Source organism: Nelusetta ayraudi, unplaced genomic scaffold (genome assembly GCF_046127955.1).
Source record: "Nelusetta ayraudi isolate G7.1 ecotype Tasmania unplaced genomic scaffold, CSIRO-AGI_Nayr_v1 ptg000004l, whole genome shotgun sequence".
NCBI classification, from domain to species: Eukaryota; Metazoa; Chordata; class Actinopteri; order Tetraodontiformes; family Monacanthidae; genus Nelusetta; species Nelusetta ayraudi.
The window spans coordinates 13535075-13551258 of record NW_027466054.1 but is presented as its reverse complement, the minus strand read 5'-3'; the positions used below and the strand labels follow the sequence as shown (position 1 = coordinate 13551258).

Genomic DNA, 16184 nt, shown 5'->3' with positions numbered 1-16184 from the left:
CACATTCGAACGTTCTTCACCGTGTTTCGTAAAATGCTCTCAGGTGACATTTGACACGAGACATGATCGCACACCAGAGCGCACCGCGCTTTCCACTGAGTGAAATCTGAGTAGCTCCTCCGCAAGATGGGAGGGTACTGCAACAGCACTGGTATTCCTCACACGCCCCCCCCCCCCCCCCCCACCACCACCACCACCACCACCACTGAACGGCGGATGCCGTCCCCTCCGCTGTCATCGGGTACCTGAATGTTGTCTCGCGTTTCATGACGTGTGCGGTGGGGCTCGGCATTTGCGTGTGAACGGTCCAAGCTGGGGAGCTTTAACCGCAGCTTACCTCTGAAACTCATCCAATACCACCTTGATCCTCTCTCCGCTGGCACCGGCTGGATCTCCCTCCCTCTCCACCCTCCCCCTCTCCTTCACGCCTCTGCCGTGGCTGTCTGTGGCGCTTCTCTCATCCACTTGTCCCTCCTCCTCCTCTGCCTTGTCAAGTTTACTTATCTTGTCTAACTTTCCTGAACTATCTTTGCTTCTCTTGTCATCCTGTCGTGAGGGTGATGTGTACGCGGGTAGCGAGGGTGCAGCGGCGGCAGCAATCTGGGGAGAGCATCTCAGTTTTGAGTGCCTTTGAGCAAGCACGAGCAGCCTCTGCGCTCGCCACTGCTGTGACTCCAAAACAAATCTGACATTGTTAGATTACGTGGAAGAAAAAATAAAGAGATTTAAATAATCGACTCTGCCTTTGATTTGATTATCAATCATCTCGCTGTGAAACGTGAGGTTTATTTTGGATGATTTAGGAACGATAAACTGACAGCCGGTTTAGACCTGGCCGTTGCATGATAGACAATTAATGGAACTGCAATGTAGACGCTTCCAAGAAAATAAGGGTGAGAGATTACAGGAACTGTTGAGCCAAATGCCAAGAACCAGTTTCACTTGGCTGCATCATCCACACTTTATTTTATCTGTGATGATGACAAATTGTTGTTTTTTTATTAAATCATCACCACAAATATTTCATTTAGTACATGCATGAAGTTGGATCACATAATGAAATATAAAACTGCTAATAGAAACCAAGTCAGAAGTAGTAACACGGGTAATGCTGAGGAGAAAGCTGGAATTGGTGAAGCTGCTGTGAAAACGTGTTATCTTGACACTTGTTAAACATTCAGTCAAATTATTAATTCTTTGTTGTTGTGTGTGGGTTTTTTTTACATTTTAGAGGTAAAGGTGACATAGTTTCTCAGAGAGATTTGACCTGTTAAAGTGCATCTAGTGTAGTCAGAAACTCTCCACTGATATTTCTGTAGAAGGTGGAGGACGAACTTGCTGAACCTCCTCCTGCTCTCAGTGCGGTTCACACCAAATATCTCTCGGACATCTTCGTAATCACGTCCCCTCCCCTCCGTCCAAACAAACTCAAACAGGAGAAAGTGTACGCTAGCTCTCTGCCCCTCTCTGCGCTGATTTAAGACTCCTCTGTTTTGGACACATTTTGTTCATTTATTTTGGGATCATCCATTCGTCTCTTTGCCGTCCTCTCTTCCTCTGCCAACTTTGTGTCAGCAGAGGATAGGCATTATCTATTTTGTCTAATTACCCCCTGTCGGGTTTCAAACCAACCCCAAGGGTTGAGGATGAGGGGGGTGAAAAAAAAAAAAAAAAGAACCTGTGTTTTTTGGGCAAGATGGAGTTTTTGGGCTCCAACCACTGTCAACAAGGGGAACAATTTGGCTGGCAAGGGCCGTATTTACAGATCGGTCAACCACAGCTCCATTTAGCTGTGTTCTTCGTCAGTAAACACCACAGGACGGCATCTGTCTGTGATCTCCAGAGGAGGAACAGAGACGGGTTCATGCCGTGCGGGCGCAAAGTTGGTCTACGCCGACCACTGATCGGACCGCCATTGTTTAGAACTCAGAGAGGCAAAATGATCTGATAACAATAGCTTACGGTGGCACGCTTGTCCACATTCCGGAGTGACCCAGCGGTATGCAGTCCCTCGAAAGGCTTCGCCTGTGGCCTCGGCTCGCAGGGCGTTTGTCGTATTTTAAAATTCACCGGACTCTTCTTGTCTTCTCCTGCGCAGTCCTGGAAATTGGGAGCGGCACGTCCAAAAATATGATGATTAAGGCACTGGGGTTTTTCACATGAACACTCAAACCAAACTCCTTTGGGACCACTGTGGACACACACACACACACACACACACACACACACACACACACACACACACACACACACATACACACACACCCAAACAATGCTAATGTGTCGAGATAAGGCAACCTTGAGTCTTGTTAACACGTTGGCCGACATTACATTGTGGGCAGCGTGGTATGCAAACACAGAGATGCTTTGGAGTCTCTGGTGGTAAAAACGCTTTGAGGCTAAAGATACTCTGCTCATAAAGTTATATCAGGGAGCAGATGAGACCAATAAAACCAGCTGGAAGTTTGAGGCATGGCGGTTCAGTCGGGGGTAGGACAAGCAGCTAAACCAAAAGTTATTTATCTGAAACAAATAAATAAAATAAAATCAGGGACTGCTGTTAGTGTTAAAAAAAAAAAAAAAAAAAAGATAACTGAAATTATTACTATTTGGCTAAAAATAAAAATATCATTGACTAACCAAGAAGAAAAGAAAATGAAGGAAAACAGTGTCATAGTTCAAATGAAGGAGTCAATCAGGTGTTAGGTATGAATGTCCCCTCTGTGATTGTGTTGATTTATGCTGTACTACCACTTTGTTTCAGCTCAACTCAAGTATGCACAAGATAGATTGTTTCACTCTTGCTGTAAAGTGTTAAGATGCACAGTGTGTTTCAATGAGTACAACACAACAAGGCAATAATCAAACCCAGATTTTGCTGATGAGGTCACGAGAAGCATTTTTTGAAGCCGCGTACCCCGGGCACGAACCTTGCAGAAACCTGCAGCAGTGAATGAGGCGACATCGTCATCCGCATTTGTTGTCTCACTCGGGCGTGGCCACCGCAGACAATATTAAACTGAGCCCGTTTTTAGAAACTGGGGAATTTCTCTGTGCTTTTATCCTGAGACAGCTTTAGTGCTTCAGTGTTGTGCCTCACACATACCTTCAGCTCCGCAGTCCATTCCCCAGACGGCTGTGGGAAATGTGGTGAGGCCACTCTGGGTTTGGAGGGCTCCCAGACACCACAGGGATACAAAAAAAAGTGGCCTCGGTCACGTGATAGGGTCATGTGACTCCTTATGGAACTGGTGAGTAGGAGCATAGTTTTCTGCCATTATCGACCGAGCCAACGCAGCCTCAACTCCCTCAGATTGAGGGTGACTTCAGTCTAAAATTCAGGTCGGTGTTCAAAAACATCCCTCTGTTTTTTCCCTCTCAAAAGTTTTATTAAAACAAACTAAAACTGTGCCAAGAGTTCAAACGCTGCAGCAAAACAACAATAACAACAACAACAAAACCGCTTGGGTTTCAGCTAGAAGCGCTGAGTGCCCGACTGTTTCCCATCATAGCCGTTTCTGCCTGGCAGAGCTCAGGGCTTAGCCACTATTGTTTACTCTTTAACCACAGAACCCAGCACCTGTTAGAGATTGAGCTCGACACGGCCCAGCTGCAACCCATTTTCATCTAACACCCAAGAAGGAGCACGAGCGATTAGGCTAATCGGCCTTGATGATGGGAAGAGACTAAGTCGAATAAGAAGGTGGAAAGTTGCGGGCGCAAAATGGGCGCGACTATCGATCATTGTTGGTGGGGGGGGCTTATAAAATACATTGCCTTGATGAAAAGTGTCGAAGCCTTGTTTTTGTTTGTCACCTGCAGCAAAACACAGGACTTCCTAGATGCCCACCAGCATGACAGTTGGTCACCAGCTTTGCCACGGCACCATCTTGTCTCCTCTTGTCCCGCTTTGCCTTTGCTATGAACCTCCTCAGCATTTTTTCTCTTTTTTGTTGTTGTGTTGTTGTTTTCCTGCTCTTCAGCTTTTCTTTTCTTTTCCCTCCTCTGTCCTCCCTTTTTGTGGTTTTTGCTCCTCGGGTGAAGAGGTTGAGGCTGGGGGTGGAACAGAGAGAAGATAATCCTGGAAGAGGTTACATTTGCAGCTTTATGACTAACCACATGTGTTTCTGGGTCTTTGTATTTACATGTTTCTCATGGAAAAGAAGGTAGTGGGGAGGGGGTGACGGAGAGAGGAAAGACAGGCATATGGTTCTTGTTTGTAGAGTTGAATTCAGAGTTGCAGTGTTTGTTTCCTGCGATGGGCAGATGGAAATACAAATTTGACTCTTCCCCCCCAGGCGGCACTCGGACTTCTCCTTGAAATAAGATCGCTATATGAATACACAGTATATATATGTGCTACACATTCTTTTGTTTGTGACGTATGTCGGTGCACTGAGCATGTCTGCAAGTGCGAATGTTGCTCATCGTTTGATGTGCCGTCACTGCCACCTCGGCCCTGGAGAGCACATTCCCCGCCTTTGATTGACTTTGACTCCAGTTTTGTTGAAACACCTTCGGTTGTCAAAAAGAAAAAAAAAGTACTGAAAGACTTCCCTTTTCACTCACCATTCCTCTTTGGCCGAGGCCCATCGGTGCAAACTGTCTCGGCTGGAACTCTTTCACGTTGAACGCCTTGGGCACCTCAACTTCTGGCACCGGTCTCACCGTTGTAAAGCCTTCACGAGCACCAGAACCAGGTACTTTGCTCCCCCCTTGCTTCCTCTCCTGCCCCTCAGGGGTGCCAACCCCAACCCACATAGGGCGCTGATTGTCCAATTGCCTTGCAGGTGTGTGCATGCGTGCGTGCGCGCGTGTGCATGCGTGTGTGTGCATGCGTGCGTGTGTGTGTGTACATGCATGCACGGGAGGGATCATGGGGGGATTCCATTCTCCTTGGCAAACCTTTGGCTTGTAATCTACCCAGAACCAGACTTTACACACACTCTGGGAGTACTGTCACCTGGGATCCTTGTAATTTCCACACACAGTGGGAGGTAAATTTCAAGGCAACTTTATTGGAGTTGTTGGGGTTAATCTTGAAAAGAGTTTGGAATGTAAAAAGAAAAAAAGTCCAATGAAAGGTCACCTTTGTTTTTCATCTTTGTCTTACAATTGGTTGCTCTGGCCTTGTTGAGCGCACATATAGTCTCTGTTTTGAGTGCATTGCACCTGCCAGACACATGACAGAACTCATTTCTGTCACATTGGGCTCCCGGAAGCATTCCGTGTCTTTGTCAAGTCGTACACACAAAAAAAAAAGTTTCAGGAAGTCTTTGGACGTATGGAAGAGACCTAATATTCCTTTAGCGCATTCTGACGCATTTCGCACATCAAAATAAACACCACACTTTAGCCTGGCGTGATACTCGCAGATGTATCTTGAAGTTTGCACGCAGCAGACACAATGATGACACAATTTGCAACATTGTGTAATTAATAACAGCAAAACTATTTTTTGTGACGTGAGTCCTCAGATGGGTGAGTGATGTCTGAATGATGTGTGCACACAACATGTACGGATGTGTTCAATGAGGATTGTATTTTTTAATAGTAATGATGTTTCCTGAATTACTGATTGCTTGGTTCACATTAAAAATGTTGTGCAAATGAATCACTGGATACACACTTTAAAATTTACTGACTGCGTTTTACACTTTTTGGACAAGATCTGTCCATCCATCTTCCATCACAGCTGTTCTCGGGTGAAGGCAGGGTTAAACCCTGGACAAGTTGCTAGTTTATTGGAAGGCCACAGAAACAAACAACCGAGTGCTCTTGCACTAACTCCTACGGTCAATTCAGAGTTCCCAATTCGCCTGACCTGCATGTTTTTGTATTGAGGGAGGACACTGGAAAACTCCTGACCTTCCTGCTGTGAGGCAGCAGTGCTGACCACTGCACCACTCTGTCGCACTTTGACAAGGTATGCATTGTAATTTATTTGCAGTCACAAGTGAATATTACCTTGAAAAACATCACAAAATGAGATCTTATTAATATTTGTTGCTGAGGTGTACACCGTTCAGCGTTGCTCTGATTTATTTCTAGTGAAGAAAATCTACAAGACGCTCCATGGTGAGAAATTACACGTTTTTTTCATGCACCAGAAGCAATTTTGTGTATTTACAGTAGATTCACTGTTAGAGAAGCATGAACTGGCACGATCTTCCACTGTACTCCCCTGCGTCAAATTTAAGATCTTCGGGAATTCCAGATTTTATCCCAAATCATTGCAGCATGTAATGTGCGCTAATAACTTTTAACTAGCTTGTTTTCATTGTATTTTTAACGACTCGATTTTCAGTGGAAAAATTATAAAAACAATACCGTCATAAAAGCTCTGTCAGACCCCAGTTGAGCATCAAAGGGGCCGTTCATTCGAAACAGTTAAGCAGGGAAATGAGTCACAGGCGTCATCCAGGAAGGACGGCCTGCGGTTCACCAAAATGGGGCACTGCAAAGGCAAACAGATTATTTATTTATGTGTTGATCTGGTGGTTGTTTTTGTCCCCCTTGTCACACTTCCATTTCAAATGTCAGAGGACCTAATTTGGGCTGTGTCAAAATGCGTCGCGTCGCCCAAAGGAAGTCCCGCCGCCGCTCCCCGAGTCACCGAGACGGCAGGTTCAGAGGACGCGGCTCGAGCCGCCAACTCTTTGGAATCGCTTCATGAATATGGACTTAGCAAGTTTGAGGAATGGGCCCCCCACCCCCTGACACTCCCCGCAACCCCCCACCACCCGAGCCTGTCACCTACCTCGGAGAGCTGGAAGGAGGGGAGAAGAAGGAGGAGCACGTGCAGCGAGCGGAGGTGGGAGGTCATGTGAGACGGCAGGCGAGTGAAAGCCAGGAAAGCGAAGGAGAAGGATAGTCAGCGCCGCTTTATTTGTCAGGGTGTAGGCTGATGTAAACAAACTCGGAGCTTATGCAAGCTTTTGATCTTCTGAACCGTGAAATCTTCTCGTTGAAAACAGGGAAAATTAGGCTTCACTGCGGGGAGGGGGAAGGGGCGGCGGCGGGCGAGGGGCTCCTGGGAAAAGATATTTAGTCTGAGATCAGGAGTTCCACGCTATTAAACGAACTTCCCCCTTCTGACTTAATGTGATACAGCTTAACAATGCCCCCCCCCCTCCCCGTCCCCTCGGGAAAAAAAAAAGTTTAACCCCGAGGAGCCCGTGAGGATTGGTATTGGTGGAATTATTGTTCCCTCATCAAAGTGCTGCAGTTGTAATCGAGCCCTTTGTAGTTTAATTGTCCCTATTCAATGGCAGGTCCTCGTGGCATAAAAAAAAAAAAAAAAGGCAGTTCAGCCGGGGCGTAACTGTGGATAACAAGGCGCCAATAAGCAAGGCTATTAGTTTGGTTTTCACTATGGATCGGCCTCATAATGACAGACATGGACATCGGCGGCGATCTTTTCATGTGAGGGTCCCGTCGAGCGGCCTGATTCTCATCAGAAGGCCACATTCCCGGCATCAGATTTTGTTGACATTGCACCAGTGGCTCGAGGGCATGGAGGGGGCGGGGGAGGTGGCGGGGGGTGAGCTGGTTGATAAAAGGCAATTGGGCTGGGGGGGGGGGGGGCAGGGAGGACAGAAAAGAGGGAATCCGCTGCGTTGCCCATGAGCTGCACTTTAAAAAAAAAAATTCTCCTCGGCGCGTCGTTTCCCAGTAGGATGTGTGAGTTTGGGATAAAGGTGAAGGAGGGAGCTCCCCTTCCACCCACCCACACCCCCTGCACACCCCACACCCCTGGAAAGCTTGTGCCCGAGAGCTATCCATTTGAACTTCAATGAGAGGCAGCCTTCTTGAGAGGACTTAAAACCAGGCGTCTTTGGGAGGCTGTTAGAAGTGCCCGGGCATGCCTCCTTTACCTGATGTGTGATGTGAGGCTCACTTTTGTTTTTGATTCCATACGTGGATACAAACGGGCATCCTCGGCCAGCGGAGAAGGGGCCGAGGGAGCGAGAGAGAGAGAGAGAGAGTGATGGGGGGTAAGGGACGGGACTGATAGCAGAGCCACCTGTTAGTGAAAGTGACGATGAGGCCGAGGGAAAAGATGATGGGCTTGAAGTTTCGGGCTACTTCTGTCTTGTACCAGGTGTGTTGTTTTTTTTTCAGAGCACACCTGGTACAAGACAGACGTGGGATCAAGTAAACGGGGATTGGCATGGATATATTTAGCAAAAATGCTCTCTCACAATTAAATAGTACAAAAATGTCATGTCTTATTGTGATGTTTTCATAAATGAGATATGGGCTAAAATGTCTACAAATTGTTGGAAATATTTGCAGGCTGACTGAGGCAATTCCTGTTTGTTGAGCTTTGGGTGCTGTGTCTTATCTTCACGCAGGGGTTGAAGTTTAGTTACACACCATTTCGACTTGTACTTATTTATTTATTTATTTACTTTTTGCTAAAGGCCTCATCATTTCATTAGCACCATGGCTGCGTGGGTGTTGCCATCTTCAGAATCCTCAGCCGAACTTCAAATGTCTTTTTTTTTTTTGCAAGCGAGACCAAATTTTCTCCCCCAAAAAAAGAAATATTTTGTTTGGACTCTGTATTTTGGATGTAGCGCACGCAGAGACCGTGAGTTACAAAAAAAAAAAAAAAATGTTAATCACGTCCGCTTCGATTTTTCTTCCTTGCAACTATTTGTTTGTGAAGTGAAGTCAACAATCACTTTTTAACCTTGGCAACTGCTTCCTGATGATGATCTGCACCAGTGTGAGCAAACGCACGTGCGCTGCTAATATACCTTGGCATTATCTCTGCTGCGACGTGACGATGTGTGTGTAATTAGCTTTGTGTCTCATCACGCTTTTGTCAACATCAAAGGGGGTGGGGTCCTTTCTTCTCTGTCTGTAGCATATTTAACCTTAAGCTATCCGAGCTTACGATGCCTTTCCGTCATCCTTCTACTTTCTCTCCTCCACCATCAGTCGCCCATTTTAATTCCATGTGCCAGTTTTTTGTTTTTTCGTTTTCGGACCAAACGCGCATATTTTCTCTCTTTTCTTCTTCTCCACAGATCTTTGGCTGACTGCTGGAGATTTGCCCGAATTTTGCAAATCAACTCTTGCAGACGCTGCCTACGCTCGCTGCGGCTGCGACTTCACACGTTAATCTGTCAAAAGTTACCTGATCTAAGTTTGTTTGCCTCGCTAAGCTTGTTCTTTGTCTGCGCACTTTGTTCAGCAGTTCTTTTTCCGAGTGAGGAACCAGCGCGATAATGACAGGCATCATGTCAAAATGGCCAAGTAGCAAACGTGTCACCGAAACAGCTCGCGCCGCTCCACTTTTGATGGAGGTTCGCATTTTTTTTTAAAAAGCTCTCCCGCCTAAGATCTTTGCACATCATAGGGAGAGAAAGGGCAGAAGACGGCAGACAAAAGAATCCCAAACGCGGAGCCTTCACATCTCCCTTGAAGATGTTAAAATTAGTGTCTTAAAAAAGGGGGAAAAAAAGAGAAAAATCAAAGGCTCGACATTAAACGGCGAAAGACGCTTGAAATGTCGACACCGCAGTGTTTTAGAAAAAAGGACATCAGATGAGGGATACTTGCAACAGACTTTGGTGTCACTTCAAAGCCCGTGACTTTAAGAAAGTGGGCTAATATAATAGCGATGGGAGAATCTTTACCTGGCTGCGTTGACCTCGCCGGGAAAAGGCTTCTGACGGACGCCGGCACCGCCGCCTCTCACACCATGGGGGGGAGGGGGGATTTTGAGGGGGGAGGAGAAGGGGCCGCGAGGGGTCGCGAGGGCCAGGTTTGACGTGTCACCCCGGAGGTCGCCTTTGGTCTCCCGCCCTGTGATGGTCCTCTTTCTTCTCTTGTTATGCTCCGGAGAAGAAGAAGGAAAAAAAAGAGAGACGGACGCCTTTGAACTCCACGGTAGCTATAGAAACGGCTGGAGTTCCTCCACTTTAGCGCTCGGCCGTCAGCGTCCGGCTGGGCCGTCGTGACGGGGCAGCATCATTAGAGGGCGGCGCGTGCAGGACACACATTGGCACATTTGCTGACACAGGGTCTATAAACAAGGCCCCGTGGAACGTGTGTGTCGGGCATGTTTGTTTTTCGGGGGGGAGGGGGGTCATTTTAATTGGCCGGGGCCTACCAACGTCAGGAGCAACAGAGGACCTGATGTGTGTTTTGGACTTCTGAGAACTCGCCCCCCTCCCCCTTTCCCGCCCCCTCCATCTACAGCACCCCCCCCCCCTTTTTTTCTCATGCCCAGGATTTAGGACTTTTCTAACAAAAATAAAAACTAATAAAAACTTTTCACATCCTTTTGAAGCCATTACACGCTGAATCGGGCGACCAAATCTGGCGGCGGCAGTGTATTAAAGTTTCCCGTGGCTCAACGGGAAATCGCTGCAGCCAAAAGGTAAAAAGATCAAAGGTTGCCATCTGCTCTCCGGCACAATTACGGCAAAAGATGAAAACATCTACCAGCACTTGACGTCCTCAGCCTCGCGTTTCCCTTCGCAACCCCTCACCGATGCTGAAAGGGAAGAAAAAAAACCTTTCTCCTCCTCTAATTTTTTTGTAAAGACTTTAATTTTCCAGTCTCTGCAACTTCAAAGAACCGACGATTCGCGAGTCCACATCCCTCCGAGCGCTCCGGCGAATCTCCATTCTCTCATTCCGACGGCCCCCCTCGGTAAATATGTGCAATCGCCCCGCTTTTCAAACAGATTCGCTTCTCATGTATTTATTTTAAATGAATATTATTAGCTGGCCTGGCAAGAAAAGGTTCTTATGCTAATCCACAGGAATCGCAGGCATTTCCATTTAATGCCTACTTACGGGCCATTCTTTAACGACTATTTGCCTCACAGTCTTAGCAAATGAGCTGTGCACCCCGAGACTCCTCCGCTGCTCATAATTTCATAGGAAGAAGAAGAAGAAGAAGAAGAAGAAGAAGAAGAAGAAGAAGAAGAAGAAGACCCCCCTCCTCTCTAACGCCCCGATTCCCTTCCTTTCACTTTGATCCCAGAATGTGTTTTTGAATCTGCTGGTTGTGTATTCCAACATCAATGGAGACGCACTTGCAAGTGCTTGCTTTCATTATTTTTCACGGAGATAAAACGGGAACAACAGAGGGATGGGAGGGGACAAGCTGGATGACGATTGGAGTGGAAAGGAGGAGGGGCTGCCCGTTGGCCGTTGGAGGGCGGGGGGATGTCTGGGGGAGACGGGGAAGCAAAGTGTGTCAAAGTGGAATTGCGTTTTATCGGAGGGCTGCTGGTTTAAAACTGCTGACCTGGGAGCTCTTGACCCCGGTGCTGCGGCTGCTGTCGTTCCTGGAGATTCCTGTGTCTCCCACCAGTCAAGAGGTTGCATTTTCAGGGGTCCCGGCTGCCTTCACGTGAGGCCGAGGTGCTGCCTCGCCCTCACGCGCTCGCTCTCATACGACAGGATGCTGCAATGGCCACGTTGACCCTTCCTCTCTACCATTATCGTTGTTTTGACCTGGAAAATAAACAGCATATTTTATATTTGTTGTAAAAACGAGATGATTTCACTGCACCGTGACCTTGACTTTGAACCCCCTCCATCACCTCCGGCGTGTCCGTTGAGTTGGGCGGGGGTGGTGGGGGGGGGAGGCATCCCACGAAGGTCTAATGAGTGATGGGGCTTCTTTGATTCCCGAAGGCTTTCATCTTCTGTCGAGGCCTCCGCTGCTAGACTGCACTTTCCTCTCCGTCTTTGTCTCCCGCCTTGATGTTTGATGGCGAAGACGGCGAAAAAGATCTTTTAATACGGTCGCCCCATTCAATCACTGCTCCCCTCGCTGTGTCGCATCGCTCCTCCCCGCGTGCACGGTTTCGTAATTGGGATACCATCACTGAGCCACAGGAAAGCAATTTTTACCCGTGTTACCCGCACGCCTTGGAAAGTTAGCGAGGCAACCTTTTGACGCTCGCGACAGCTAAAAAAAAAAAAGAATCATTATTGCCGAGGCACATAACAACCCTCTGAGAGAGGCTTTTCGGGGGTGGGGAGGCTCTAAGTGCACAGCGAGTCACTCGGAGGCAAGAAGAAATAAAAAGATTGCAAGATTTTCTCTTTTTTGGGCCAAAAAAAAGGGAGCAAACTTGAAAGGAGGACAACAAAGAAAGCATTTGTTCTCTCTCTCCGCTTGCACCCTCAGTCTAGGGTTCTAATCTCTTATTGTTTCAGACCCAAACAGAGACAAAGGAGTCGCAGATCAAAACAAATGACTATCAAGCTATCAAACAAGCACCACCCTGCTATGTTTCCAAACGCTGACTGCGGGAGAGCAAGAAGAGAGTCAGAGTCAGGCGGGTCGCGCATTGTTTCCAGTCACTTTGATGCAGAACTTAAAAAGCTCGCAAAAAAAAAGAGAGAGAGTAGGAATCAAACATCTGCCATGAAAGAAGGAGAGGAAAGGCAGAAGAGGAGGAGGAGGAAGAGAAGGAGGAGCAAAAAAAACCCAAAACATGCTAACACCGTTTGCATACGTGCGCCCGCCTTTGTTTCATTAGCGGTCCAGCAGATAACCTTCATTGAGCCTGATCGGGAATTAAAGTCGCGGCCAGGCGGCGCTTTTGAAGCGGCAAAACGGCTCCTTCGCCTGTTTGCGCTGTAAACGCAGGTTGCGGTGCCGAGAGATAAAGCGCTTCTGAGGGATATTAAGACTTGAAAGTCCCATGGCTATTCATTGGTACATATTTGATGTTGTTCTTTTTTGCTCCTTGGCTAAATTAGCATATCTCTTTCAAAGCCTCCCTCCCGGACTGACAAATGTAATCCTCTGCCATCACGCAGCCCCGCTAAAAGTCATAAATGATAGAAATATTGTGTGTGCGCCACTGACACATCAAAGTGTGACAACATGATTAGCGATGATGACTCGAGTTTGTTTTCTGCCCGCCCCTTGCTCTCTTTTTCCCCCTCCTCAGCACTGTAATCAGTGCCCCATTTGCTCCCTCCTGCCTCTTTTTGTGTGTGTGTGTGTGTGTGTGTGCGTGTGCGTGCGTGCGTGCGCGCGTCGTCTCTTTCATTCCCTCAACACATCACAGGGCGGCTGTTTTCAAAGTCGTCATACCAGTTGCGGCGGGGTGAGACAACCTTTGCCTCGGTTTGTTCACTTTCATTCCGTCTCTCTCTCTCTCCGTCTCTCTCTCTCTCTCTCTCCCTCCTTCCTTCCTGAAAAACGTTGCCGCCGTCTAATTTTAGCTGCCGTCGCGCCGAAGCCCTCGCCGTGTGACAGCTCCCTCTCATCCCGCTTCCCTTCTTCCTCTCCCCAAATCAAGTCGTGTGCGGCGGCGGCGGCGGCAGCGGGTGACAGGGCAAATGTGCCACTCTACTGTAGACGAGCGCTTGTCTGTAAGTTAAACTGCGAGGCACATTCTCCGCCTCATCACAGGGCTCACATCAAAACAAAAGGCACTGACAGGCCCCATTGTGATCTATTATTTAGCCCCCCTCAGTATTTGATCACAAGCAGCACGCCACAGTGATGATCATGCAGATTAGGCCCTGTTTCCTTCAGCCGCCCGCCCCACTAAACTCCTTTGCTTTTGTTGTTTCGGGATCTTCGGGGGTTTTTTTTTTTTTTTTTTTGCCTCTCTGGCAAGGCATTGATCATGCGACTAAGTGGTGATTTTTCACGAGCGACACGTTTTTCCACCCCATCCCCTCGAAGGAACTCTGACACGCTAGGTCGTTAGGATTTGTCAACGGGTAAAACAATTTGCCAGGGAGGGAAGAGAGGGCGGGGGGGAGCACTTAAGTCAGGTGTGAGTGTGATCGGCCCACTTATGGAGCGTCTGTCGGTCTTTAAGGCTGACGGCGCTGTGGGGAAACTACGGATGGGGTTATTTCCCGATCCGCAAAAAAACACGATGTAGATTTTCCCCGCATTGCCGTTGCCTCCTTCCAAGGATCCGCTGGCTTTCTTTGTGTATCAGCAAATCAGCTTCAATCCAGTTGGCTAAGTAAGTAAGTAGTAAGTAATAACGTAAGACAGATTTCTTTTTCCTGAGTTTGAAATGTCCTTATTTGTTGTCACTAGCCTTTTTGTTGATTATGTACAAGTAACGGATGGTTTTCGAAAGCGTTTTGTTCACTCATTAGTTGAAAAGTTGGACTTTTCTGTCCCAACCAGCCTCTCTGATGAGAGGAGCTGAAAAGCCTCAGAGGGAGTTTGAACATATGTCTGTATTTTCTCTTTGCAAAGATTGTCTGCGTCATATTTTTTGATATAATATCAAATATATTTGATGTTACTATCAAATAAATATAATAAGCCCGCCAAAACACTGTCAGGTTTTGTTTTGCTTTGGCGGCCGATCATTGTATAATATGTAAATGATCTATTGATCCTCATATTGACCGAATGTGCTGTCAGGCGGCAGACGGGCGTCGACTAATTCTGGACGCCAACTCGCTCTTTAAGCTGAAATACATCTCAAGAGATTCACGCCGTCAGTTAAGGGAAACAGAAGAGTGTCACTCATCTCATTTATTTTTGTCATCTGCCGTGTAAGTCGCTCGCAACTATTTACAAAAGTTTTGCTGCGCTTCAAAAGGCGCTCCAATTGCTGCCAATACATCAGGACGAGTGATCAAATCGTCGGCGCGCCTCTGACAGCCGGCATGTTTGCTGATTGTTCGCCTTTGATTCGATGACAGCTTCACTCATGAGCGCCGCACTGGAAACAAAGCAGACCAGCGTCTCTTTAGTTGTCAGCAGTCGGGTCCTTGAATGCGACGCAGACGAGAGATTCGGCAGTGAGAGTGGGTTCGCAGTCGTGTCGGTGCACTAGAAGTGAGTCACGAGTCACTGGGCTCTCTGTGGCAGGAAAGCCGCATTCCAAGTCCCTTCAAATGTCCTGCAAGCTGTTTAGCATGAACGTGCGGTGATTCAGAGTTTATCGACTAAACATAAAGAAAGAACAAACGGCCCAAGTTTTCTCCTCTCACTTCCTCTGCCTTTCCTTCACTGAGTCACTCTTTGTTTTGGCGCCAAACAGTGACTAAAATGTGGCTGTGAATGACTGCATTATCCTTTTTGCGCCAAATAGAAGATGAAATCCTTATTTTCCTGTGCACTATTTTGCTTAAATCTCCAAGAAGCGGTAATCAGGGGTGGACGTGGAGTCCTACAAGTCATTCCCAGCTTTACGAGAGACCCTTTTTTTTTTCTTTTTTTTTGCCTTAACAGCACTGAGCTGATTCTAAAGAGGAGGCTGTCAGGTACTTTATTGGGTAAATTATTCCTGCGAGGACTGCGAGGCCTCGCCAATGAGAGCTAATCTTGTTTGATTCCAGACGCGAGCGCCGCTCCCTTTAACCTTAACCACTCAGCTGTGCAATTGTTCACTCGCCAGAGAGAGCAACTGCGTGTGTAATTAGCGGAAGACCCCTTTTATGAATGGAATTAGCGTCGTCCTTTGCAACCCTTCTTTCCCCCCACCCCTCCGCTCCCGGCCGCGAGGATAGGCCCAATTATCCATCTGCGTGTTCCGGGGGGAAGCCACGGGCCGGGCGGCCGAGGACAAAACGCCTCGCGGTCGTCCACGTTTGTTCGGCTGAAGACAAAACAAAACAGAACAACACAAAAGGAAGAAAAGAAAGAAAGAAGGACCCAGACTTTTGTCCGGCGCAACGGCGGCAAACACTCGAGCGCTAATTGATGTCTGACTGCACATGCGTCTCGTTAATTTTCCACCGCCGGGTCGCACTGCGGAGCCCGTGGCAGCGACGCCGCGTTCGAGTGATGTATGCGTTTGCATTAAATAGTACACACAGGCGACGGGAGCCTCTGTTTTGTCTGCAGCACTTTTGAGGGTGGAGGGAGGACGGAGGGAGGGTGAGAGGGAGGTTGGGGGGGGGCGTCCGGAGATTAAAGGAGGCATCCAGCACCGGGTGCCTGCGCAGCGGCCGGCCTCGCCTCTGATTAAAAATGCTAATGTCCCCCCCTTTTGTGCTTTGATGTGGGGACCAACAATGGCGGCGGCGTTGGCGGGGGGGCGTTACCGCGAGACGATGTAATCCTTTATTTGTCGCCGTGCGCCGGCGCCCAGCTGGGCACCGCTGACAGCCCCAATCAATCATGTCGCACCGAGTCGCCATGGGTCCGCGGGCGAGCTGGCCGCTCCCCCACCCACCCACTCCTCCACCCTCCCACCCCCACCACTCCT

General features: G+C 48.0%; 1 protein-coding gene and 1 long non-coding RNA gene across 2 annotated transcripts in view; both read right to left on the bottom strand.

The window, feature by feature from the left end:
* Positions 1 to 16184, bottom strand: part of cunh17orf67 (chromosome unknown C17orf67 homolog) — a 291697-nt gene that overhangs the window by 109510 nt on the left and 166003 nt on the right. The gene's annotated exons all lie outside the window — the stretch shown is intronic.
* Positions 6014 to 10186, bottom strand: LOC142898274 (uncharacterized). The gene is made up of 2 exons (XR_012928555.1): positions 9651 to 10186; positions 6014 to 6457 (listed from the first exon to the last, which is right to left on the bottom strand). It is a non-coding gene; the product is annotated as an uncharacterized LOC142898274 (long non-coding RNA).